This window comes from Haemaphysalis longicornis, unplaced genomic scaffold, assembly GCF_048455015.1.
Source record: "Haemaphysalis longicornis isolate Haplotype H1 unplaced genomic scaffold, Haemaphysalis longicornis Haplotype H1 scaffold_1, whole genome shotgun sequence".
In the NCBI taxonomy this organism is placed as follows: Eukaryota; Metazoa; Arthropoda; class Arachnida; order Ixodida; family Ixodidae; genus Haemaphysalis; species Haemaphysalis longicornis.
In genome coordinates, this window is record NW_027526203.1 from 63398816 (window position 1) to 63407838 (window position 9023).

A 9023-nucleotide genomic window follows, 5' to 3' on the forward strand; every position below is an offset into this window, starting at 1 on the left:
AAATATAAATAGCCCAGAAAGTGAAGGAGAACACAGTCGCCCAGATAGCCGAATTGGTAAGGCATTCGAGATCTAATCGAAAGGCGTGGGTTCCGTCCCCACTCTGGGCGCGTGTTTTTCTTTCTTTCTTTCTTCCTTATATTAAAAAAAAATCTTCACTTCATTAACCATAGTAAAAAATAGAGCCTAACCACACCCCTATGCCTCCTTTCGCGTTGTAGACTGCCGACCTATGTTTCTGTATTTCCTCAACGAGCACCTCATTTACTTACTATATTAATCTGCGAAAGCCTAGCGAGGGTCTCGGTTCTGGCAGCCTTAATGCCTAGGTAGCATAAGAGGGCTTCCTGCCAGTTACCCGCTCATGACAGGCTGTAGACGTTTGAGTCACGCCCCGGGGGTTAAAAAGAAGGTCCCCTTCTCCCCGTGTAGTCAGAGTGGCGCTGGCTACCACCCTCAAGCGTCACATACACTTCTAGTAAATATAAATAGCCCAGAAAGTGAAGGAGAACACAGTCGCCCCGATAGCCGAATTGGTAAGGCATTCGAGATTTAATCGAAAGGCGTGGGTTCGATCCCCACTCTGGGCGCGTGTTTTTCTTTCTTTCTTTCTTCCTTATATTAAAAAAAATCTTCACTTCATTAACCATAATAAAAAATAGAGCCTAACCACACCCCTATGCCTCCTTTGGCGTTGTAGACTGCCGACCTATGTTTCTGTATTTCCTCAACGAGCACCTCATTTACTTACTATATTAATCTGCGAAAGCCTAGCGAGGGTCTCGGTTCTGGCAGCCTTGATGCCTAGGTAGCATAAGAGGGCTTCCCGCCAACCCGCTCATGACAGGCTGTAGACGTTTGAGTCATGCCCCGGGGGTTAAAAATAAGGTCCCCTTCTCCCCGTGTAGTCAGAGTGGCGCTGGCTACCACCCTCAAGCGTCAGATACACTTCTAGTAAATATAAATAGCCCAGAAAGTGAAGGAGAACACAGTCGCCCAGATAGCCGAATTGGTAAGGCATTCGAGATCTAATCGAAAGGCGTGGGTTCGGTCCCCACTCTGGGCGCGTGTTTTTCTTTCTTTCTTTCTTCCTTATATTAAAAAAAAATCTTCACTTCATTAACCATAGTAAAAAATAGAGCCTAACCACACCCCTATGCCTACTTTGGCGTTGTAGACTGCCGACCTATGTTTCTGTATTTCCTAAACGAGCACCTCATTTACTTACTATATTAATCTGCGAAAGCCTAGCGAGGGTCTCGGTTCTGGCAGCCTTGATGCCTAGGTAGCATAAGAGGGCTTCCCGCCAGTTACCCGCTCATGACAGGCTGTAGACGTTTGAGTCACTCCCCGGGGGTTAAAAAGAAGGTCCCCTTCTCCCCGTGTAGTCAGAGTGGCGCTGGCTACCACCCTCAAGCGTCAGATACACTTCTAGTAAATATAAATAGCCCAGAAAGTGAAGGAGAACACAGTCGCCCAGATAGCCGAATTGGTAAGGCATTCGAGATCTAATCGAAAGGCGTGGGTTCGGTCCCCACTCTGGGCGCGTGTTTTTCTTTCTTTCTTTCTTCCTTATATTAAAAAAAAATCTTCACTTCATTAACCATAGTAAAAAATAGAGCCTAACCACACCCCTATGCCTCCTTTGGCGTTGTAGACTGCCGACCTATGTTTCTGTATTTCCTCAACGAGCACCTCATTTACTTACTATATTAATCTGCGAAAGCCTAGCGAGGGTCTCGGTTCTGGCAGCCTTGATGCCTAGGTAGCATAAGAGGGCTTCCCGCCAGTTACCCGCTCATGACAGGCTGTAGACGTTTGAGTCACTCCCCGGGGGTTAAAAAGAAGGTCCCCTTCTCCCCGTGTAGTCAGAGTGGCGCTGGCTACCACCCTCAAGCGTCAGATACACTTCTAGTAAATATAAATAGCCCAGAAAGTGAAGGAGAACACAATCGCCCAGATAGCCGAATTGGTAAGGCATTCGAGATTTAATCGAAAGGCGTGGGTTCGGTCCCCACTCTGGGCGCGTGTTTTTCTTTCTTTCTTTCTTCCTTATATTAAAAAAAATCTTCACTTCATTAACCATAGTAAAAAATAGAGCCTAACCACACCCCTACGCCTCCTTTGGCGTTGTAGACTGCCGACCTATGTTTCTGTATTTCCTCAACGAACACCTCATTTACTTACTATATTAATCTGCGAAAGCCTAGCGAGGGTCTCGGTTCTGGCAGCCTTGATGCCTAGGTAGCATAAGAGGGCTTCCCGCCAGTTACCCGCTCAAGACAGGCTGTAGACGTTTGAGTCACGCCCCGGGATTTAAAAAGAAGGGCCCCTTCTCCCCGTGTAGTCAGAGTGGCGCTGGCTACCACCCTCAAGCATCAGATACACTTCTAGTAAATATAAATAGCCCAGAAAGTGAAGGAGAACACAGTCGCCCAGATAGCCGAATTGGTAAGGCATTCGAGATCTAATCGAAAGGCGTGGGTTCCGTCCCCACTCTGGGCGCGTGTTTTTCTTTCTTTCTTTCTTCCTTATATTAAAAAAAATCTTCACTTCATTAACCATAGTAAAAAATAGAGCCTAACCACACCCCTATGCCTCCTTTCGCGTTGTAGACTGCCGACCTATGTTTCTGTATTTCCTCAACGAGCACCTCATTTACTTACTATATTAATCTGCGAAAGCCTAGCGAGGGTCTCGGTTCTGGCAGCCTTGATGCCTAGGTAGCATAAGAGGGCTTCCTGCCAGTTACCCGCTCATGACAGGCTGTAGACGTTTGAGTCACGCCCCGGGGGTTAAAAAGAAGGTCCCCTTCTCCCCGTGTAGTCAGAGTGGCGCTGGCTACCACCCTCAAGCGTCACATACACTTCTAGTAAATATAAATAGCCCAGAAAGTGAAGGAGAACACAGTCGCCCCGATAGCCGAATTGGTAAGGCATTCGAGATTTAATCGAAAGGCGTGGGTTCGGTCCCCACTCTGGGCGCGTGTTTTTCTTTCTTTCTTTCTTCCTTATATTAAAAAAATCTTCACTTCATTAACCATAATAAAAAATAGAGCCTAACCACACCCCTATGCCTCCTTTGGCGTTGTAGACTGCCGACCTATGTTTCTGTATTTCCTCAACGAGCACCTCATTTACTTACTATATTAATCGGCGAAAGCCTAGCGAGGGTCTCGGTTCTGGCAGCCTTGATTCCTAGGTAGCATAAGAGGGCTTCCCGCCAGTTACCCGCTCATGACAGGCTGTAGACGTTTGAATCACGCCCCGGGGGTTAAAAATAAGGTCCCCTTCTCCCCGTGTAGTCAGAGTGGCGCTGGCTACCACCCTCAAGCGTCAGATACACTTCTAGTAAATATAAATAGCCCAGAAAGTGAAGGAGAACACAGTCGCCCAGATAGCCGAATTGGTAAGGCATTCGAGATCTAATCGAAAGGCGTGGGTTCGGTCCCCACTCTGGGCGCGTGTTTTTCTTTCTTTCTTTCTTCCTTATATTAAAAAAAAATCTTCACTTCATTAACCATAGTAAAAAATAGAGCCTAACCACACCCCTATGCCTCCTTTGGCGTTGTAGACTGCCGACCTATGTTTCTGTATTTCCTAAACGAGCACCTCATTTACTTACTATATTAATCTGCGAAAGCCTAGCGAGGGTCTCGGTTCTGGCAGCCTTGATGCCTAGGTAGCATAAGAGGGCTTCCCGCCAGTTACCCGCTCATGACAGGCTGTAGACGTTTGAGTCACTCCCCGGGGGTTAAAAAGAAGGTTCCCTTCTCCCCGTGTAGTCAGAGTGGCGATGGCTACCACCCTCAAGCGTCAGATACACTTCTAGTAAATATAAATAGCCCAGAAAGTGAAGGAGAACACAGTCGCCCAGATAGCCGAATTGGTAAGGCATTCGAGATCTAATCGAAAGGCGTGGGTTCGGTCCCCACTCTGGGCGCGTGTTTTTCTTTCTTTCTTTCTTCCTTATATTAAAAAAAAATCTTCACTTCATTAACCATAGTAAAAAATAGAGCCTAACCACACCCCTATGCCTCCTTTGGCGTTGTAGACTGCCGACCTATATTTCTGTATTTCCTCAACGAGCACCTCATTTACTTACTATATTAATCTGCGAAAGCCTAGCGAGGGTCTCGGTTCTGGCAGCCTTGATGCCTAGGTAGCATAAGAGGGCTTCCCGCCAGTTACCCGCTCATGACAGGCTGTAGACGTTTGAGTCACTCCCCGGGGGTTAAAAAGAAGTTCCCCTTCTCCCCGTGTAGTCAGAGTGGCGCTGGCTACCACCCTCAAGCGTCAGATACACTTCTAGTAAATATAAATAGCCCAGAAAGTGAAGGAGAACACAGTCGCCCAGATAGCCGAATTGGTAAGGCATTCGAGATCTAATCGAAAGGCGTGGGTTCGGTCCCCACTCTGGGCGCGTGTTTTTCTTTCTTTCTTTCTTCCTTATATTAAAAAAAAATCTTCACTTCCTTAACCATAGTAAAAAATAGAGCCTAACCACACCCCTATGCCTCCTTTGGCGTTGTAGACTGCCGACCTATGTTTCTGTATTTCCTCAACGAGCACCTCATTTACTTACTATATTAATCTGCGAAAGCCTAGCGAGGGTCTCGGTTCTGGCAGCCTTGATGCCTAGGTAGCATAAGAGGGCTTCCCGCCAGTTACCCGCTCATGACAGGCTGTAGACGTTTGAGTCACGCCCCGGGGGTTAAAAAGAAGGTCCCCTTCTCCCCGTGTAGTCAGAGTGGCGCTGGCTACCACCCTCAAGCGTCAGATACACTTCTAGTAAATATAAATAGCCCAGAAAGTGAAGGAGAACACAGTCGCCCTGATAGCCGAATTGGTAAGGCATTCGAGATCTAATCGAAAGGCGTGGGTTCGGTCCCCACTCTGGGCGCGTGTTTTTCTTTCTTTCTTTCTTCCTTATATTAAAAAAAAATATTCACATCATTAACCATAGTAAAAAATAGAGCCTAACCACACCCCTATGCCTCCTTTGGCGTTGTAGACTGCCGACCTATGTTTCTGTATTTCCTCAACGAGCACCTCATTTACTTACTATATTAATCTGCGAAAGCCTAGCGAGGGTTTCGGTTCTGGCAGCCTTGATGCCTAGGTAGCATAAGAGGGCTTCCCGCCAGTTACCCGCTCATGACAGGCTGTAGACGTTTGAGTCACGCCCCGGGGGTTAAAAAGAAGGTCCCCTTCTCCCCGTGTAGTCAGAGTGGCGCTGGCTACCACCCTCAAGCGTCAGATACACTTCTAGTAAATATAAATAGCCCAGAAAGTGAAGGAGAACACAGTCGCCCAGATAGCCGAATTGGTAAGGCATTCGAGATTTAATCGAAAGGCGTGGGTTTGGTCCCCACTCTGGGCGCGTGTTTTTCTTTCTTTCTTCCTTATATTAAAAAAAATCTTCACTTCATTAACCATAGTAAAAAATAGAGCCTAACCACACCCCTATGCCTCCTTTGGCGTTGTAGACTGCCGACCTATGTTTCTGTATTTCCTCAACGAGCACCTCATGTACTTACTATATTAATCTGCGAAAGCCTAGCGAGGGTCTCGGTTCTGGCAGCCTTGATGCCTAGGTAGCATAAGAGGGCTTCCCGCCAGTTACCCGCTCATGACAGGCTGTAGACGTTTGAGTCACTCCCCGGGGGTTAAAAAGAAGGGCCCCTTCTCCCCGTGTAGTCAGAGTGGCGCTGGCTACCACCCTCAAGCGTCAGATACACTTCTAGTAAATATAAATAGCCCAGAAAGTGAAGGAGAACACAGTCGCCCAGATAGCCGAATTGGTAAGGCATTCGAGATCTAATCGAAAGGCGTGGGTTCGGTCCCCACTCTGGGCGCGTGTTTTTCTTTCTTTCTTTCTTCCTTATATTAAAAAAAATCTTCACTTCATTAACCATAGTAAAAAATAGAGCCTAACCACACCCCTATGCCTCCTTTGGCGTTGTAGACTGCCGACCTATGTTTCTGTATTTCCTCAACGAGCACCTCATTTACTTACTATATTAATCTGCGAAAGCCTAGCGAGGGTCTCGGTTCTGGCAGCCTTGATGCCTAGGTAGCATAAGAGGGCTTCCCGCCAGTTACCCGCTCATGACAGGCTGTAGACGTTTGAGTCACGCCCCGGGGGTTAAAAAGAAGGGCCCCTTCTCCCCGTGTAGTCAGAGAGGCGCTGGCTACCACCCTCAAGCGTCAGATACACTTCTAGTAAATATAAATAGCCCAGAAAGTGAAGGAGAACACAGTCGCCCAGATAGCCGAATTGGTAAGGCATTCGAGATCTAATCGAAAGGCGTGGGTTCCGTCCCCACTCTGGGCGCGTGTTTTTCTTTCTTTCTTTCTTCCTTATATTAAAAAAAAATCTTCACTTCATTAACCATAGTAAAAAATAGAGCCTAACCACACCCCTATGCCTCCTTTGGCGTTGTAGACTGCCGACCTATGTTTCTGTATTTCCTCAACGAGCACCTCATTTACTTACTATATTAATCTGCGAAAGCCTAGCGAGGGTCTCGGTTCTGGCAGCCTTGATGCCTAGGTAGCATAAGAGGGCTTCCCGCCAGTTACCCGCTCATGACAGGCTGTAGACGTTTGAGTCACGCCCCGGGGGTTAAAAAGAAGGTCCCCTTCTCCCCGTGTAGTCAGAGTGGCGCTGGCTACCACCCTCAAGCGTCAGATACACTTCTAGTAAATTTAAATAGCCCAGAAAGTGAAGGAGAAAACAGTCGCCCTGATAGCCGAATTGGTAAGGCATTCGAGATCTAATCGAAAGGCGTGGGTTCGGTCCCCACTCTGGGCTTGTGTTTTTCTTTCTTTCTTTCTTCCTTATATTAAAAAAAAATCTTCACTTCATTAACCATAGTAAAAAATAGAGCCTGACCACACCCCTATGCCTCCTTTGGCGTTGTAGACTGCCGACCTATGTTTCTGTATTTCCTCAACGAGCACCTCATTTACTTACTATATTAATCTGCGAAAGCCTAGCGAGGGTCTCGGTTCTGGCAGCCTTGATGCCTAGGTAGCATAAGAGGGCTTCCCGCCAGTTACCTGCTCATGACAGGCTGTAGACGTTTGAGTCATGCCCCGGGGGTTAAAAAGAAGGTCCCCTTCTCCCCGTGTAGTCAGAGTGGCGCTGGCTACCACCCTCAAGCGTCAGATACACTTCTAGTAAATATAAATAGCCCAGAAAGTGAAGGAGAACACAGTCGCCCAGATAGCCGAATTGGTAAGGCATTCGAGATTTAATCGAAAGGCGTGGGTTCGGTCCCCACTCTGGGCGCGTGTTTTTCTTTCTTTCTTTCTTCCTTATATTAAAAAAATCTTCACTTCATTAACCATAGTAAAAAATAGAGCCTAACCACACCCCTATGCCTCCTTTGGCGTTGTAGACTGCCGACCTATGTTTCTGTATTTCCTCAACGAGCACCTCATGTACTTACTATATTAATCTGCGAAAGCCTAGCGAGGGTCTCGGTTCTGGCAGCCTTGATGCCTAGGTAGCATAAGAGGGCTTCCCGCCAGTTACCCGCTCATGACAGGCTGTAGACGTTTGAGTCACTCCCCGGGGGTTAAAAAGAAGGGCCCCTTCTCCCCGTGTAGTCAGAGTGGCGCTGGCTACCACCCTCAAGCGTCAGATACACTTCTAGTAAATATAAATAGCCCAGAAAGTGAAGGAGAACACAGTCGCCCAGATAGCCGAATTGGTAAGGCATTCGAGATCTAATCGAAAGGCGTGGGTTCCGTCCCCACTCTGGGCGCGTGTCTTTCTTTCTTTCTTTCTTTCTTATATTAAAAAAAAATCTTCACTTCATTAACCATAGTAAAAAATAGAGCCTAAACACACCCCTATGCCTCCTTTGGCGTTGTAGACTGCCGACCTATGTTTCTGTATTTCCTCAACGAGCACCTCATTTAGTTACTATATTAATCTGCGAAAGCCTAGCGAGGGTCTCGGTTCTGGCAGCCTTGATGCCTAGGTAGCATAAGAGGGCTTCCCGCCAGTTACCCGCTCATGACAGGCTGTAGACGTTTGAGTCACGCCCCGGGGGTTAAAAAGAAGGTCCCCTTCTCCCCGTGTAGTCAGAGTGGCGCTGGCTACCACCCTCAAGCGTCAGATACAGTTCTAGTAAATATAAATAGCCCAGAAAGTGAAGGAGAACACAGTCACCCAGATAGCCGAATTGGTAAGGCATTCTAGATCTAATCGAAAGGCGTGGGTTCGGTCCTCACTCTGGGCGCGTGTTTTTCTTTCTTTCTTTCTTCCTTATATTAAAAAAAAATCTTCACTTCATTAACCATAGTAAAAAATAGAGCCTAACCACACCCCTATGCCTCCTTTGGCGTTGTAGACTGCCGACCTATGTTTCTGTATTTCCTCAACGAGCACCTCATTTACTTACTATATTAATCTGCGAAAGCCTAGCGAGGGTCTCGGTTCTGGCAGCCTTGATGCCTAGGTAGCATAAGAGGGCTTCCCGCCAGTTACCCGCTCATGACAGGCTGTAGACGTTTGAGTCACGCCCCGGGGGTTAAAAAGAAGGTCCCCTTCTCCCCGTGTAGTCAGAGTGGCGCTCGCTACCACCCTCAAGCGTCAGATACACTTCTAGTAAATATAAATAGCCCAGAAAGTGAAGGAGAACACAGTCGCCCAGATAGCCGAATTGGTAAGGCATTCGAGATCTAATCGAAAGGCGTGGGTTCGGTCCCCACTCTGGGCGCGTTTTTCTTTCTTTCTTCCTTATATTGAAAAAAAAATCTTCACTTCATTAACCATAGTAAAAAATAGAGCCTAACCACACCCCTATGCCTCCTTTGGCGTTGTAGACTGCCGACCTATGTTTCTGTATTTCCTCAACGAGCACCTCATTTACTTACTTTATATATATATATATATATATATATATATAGATTTATATATATATATATATATATATCTATATCTCGAAAAGTAGAGTCTGACGCACGTCTCAAAAAACAAAAACAACCATGTTTACTAACATTTCGATT

At 46.8% G+C, this 9023-nt stretch overlaps 5 non-coding genes across 5 annotated transcripts; all 5 read left to right on the forward strand.

Annotated features, from left to right (window-relative positions):
* The first annotated feature begins 518 nt into the window (after positions 1–518).
* Positions 519–590, forward strand: Trnak-uuu (transfer RNA lysine (anticodon UUU)). Its single transcript has one exon. It is a non-coding gene; the product is annotated as a tRNA-Lys (tRNA).
* A 1364-nt stretch (positions 591–1954) lies between these two features.
* Trnak-uuu (transfer RNA lysine (anticodon UUU)) lies at positions 1955–2026 on the forward strand. The gene has a single exon. It is a non-coding gene; the product is annotated as a tRNA-Lys (tRNA).
* An 886-nt stretch (positions 2027–2912) lies between these two features.
* On the forward strand, positions 2913–2984 carry Trnak-uuu (transfer RNA lysine (anticodon UUU)). Its single transcript has one exon. It is a non-coding gene; the product is annotated as a tRNA-Lys (tRNA).
* A 2326-nt stretch (positions 2985–5310) lies between these two features.
* Trnak-uuu (transfer RNA lysine (anticodon UUU)) lies at positions 5311–5382 on the forward strand. The gene has a single exon. It is a non-coding gene; the product is annotated as a tRNA-Lys (tRNA).
* A 1842-nt stretch (positions 5383–7224) lies between these two features.
* On the forward strand, positions 7225–7296 carry Trnak-uuu (transfer RNA lysine (anticodon UUU)). Its single transcript has one exon. It is a non-coding gene; the product is annotated as a tRNA-Lys (tRNA).
* Positions 7297–9023: the final 1727 nt, after the last annotated feature.